This window comes from Thermobia domestica, chromosome 11 (assembly GCF_964235325.1).
Source record: "Thermobia domestica chromosome 11, izTheDome1.hap1.1, whole genome shotgun sequence".
In the NCBI taxonomy this organism is placed as follows: domain Eukaryota; kingdom Metazoa; phylum Arthropoda; class Insecta; order Zygentoma; family Lepismatidae; genus Thermobia; species Thermobia domestica.
In genome coordinates, this window is record NC_137464.1 from 67,906,587 (window position 1) to 67,907,195 (window position 609).

Consider the following 609-nt stretch of genomic DNA (forward strand, 5'->3'; position numbering starts at 1 on the left):
CAGGAGGGGCAACTGCCCCCCTTGCCCCCCCGGTTCCGGCGCCCCTGCCCTCGTATAATCTAAATATTGTGGAGGAACCAGTTTTGAGAATATAAAATTAAAACAATAAAATCAATGCATAAACATATTTCATAAGTTACCTTCAAAACATCAAGGGCCTTTTGTAGTGTCGTTTTTACGTATGATTAGCTTCATACTAAAAACCTGACTACTGCAGTCAACATATGTTAGCCGAACTCTTTAGTATGGCACTAATCACGCGTCAGAACGTCTCTGTATAAGGGCCCAAATAATTTACGCCTTTATGGAGTTAAGAGACGGTTCTTTATAACGCGTTTCTGACGGAGACTTGTTAAATGAAGTTTTTTATTATTTTTTTTTTCGTATTATATTGTTGAAGCTTTTTTATTATAATATAAACAGAAAACATTAGTAACTCGTTTTGAAGAAGAAGTTGAGCAGAAGATGTAAACATTTTTTATCCTTATCGTTTCCTTTTATCTTAATTCAAAATGCAGCTTTACTTGTCGGATTCACTTGATTTTTGTAACTTTCTCTAGCGTGAAACTGGCTACACTGCTACGAGGATTCAAGTGACGCTATCGCCTT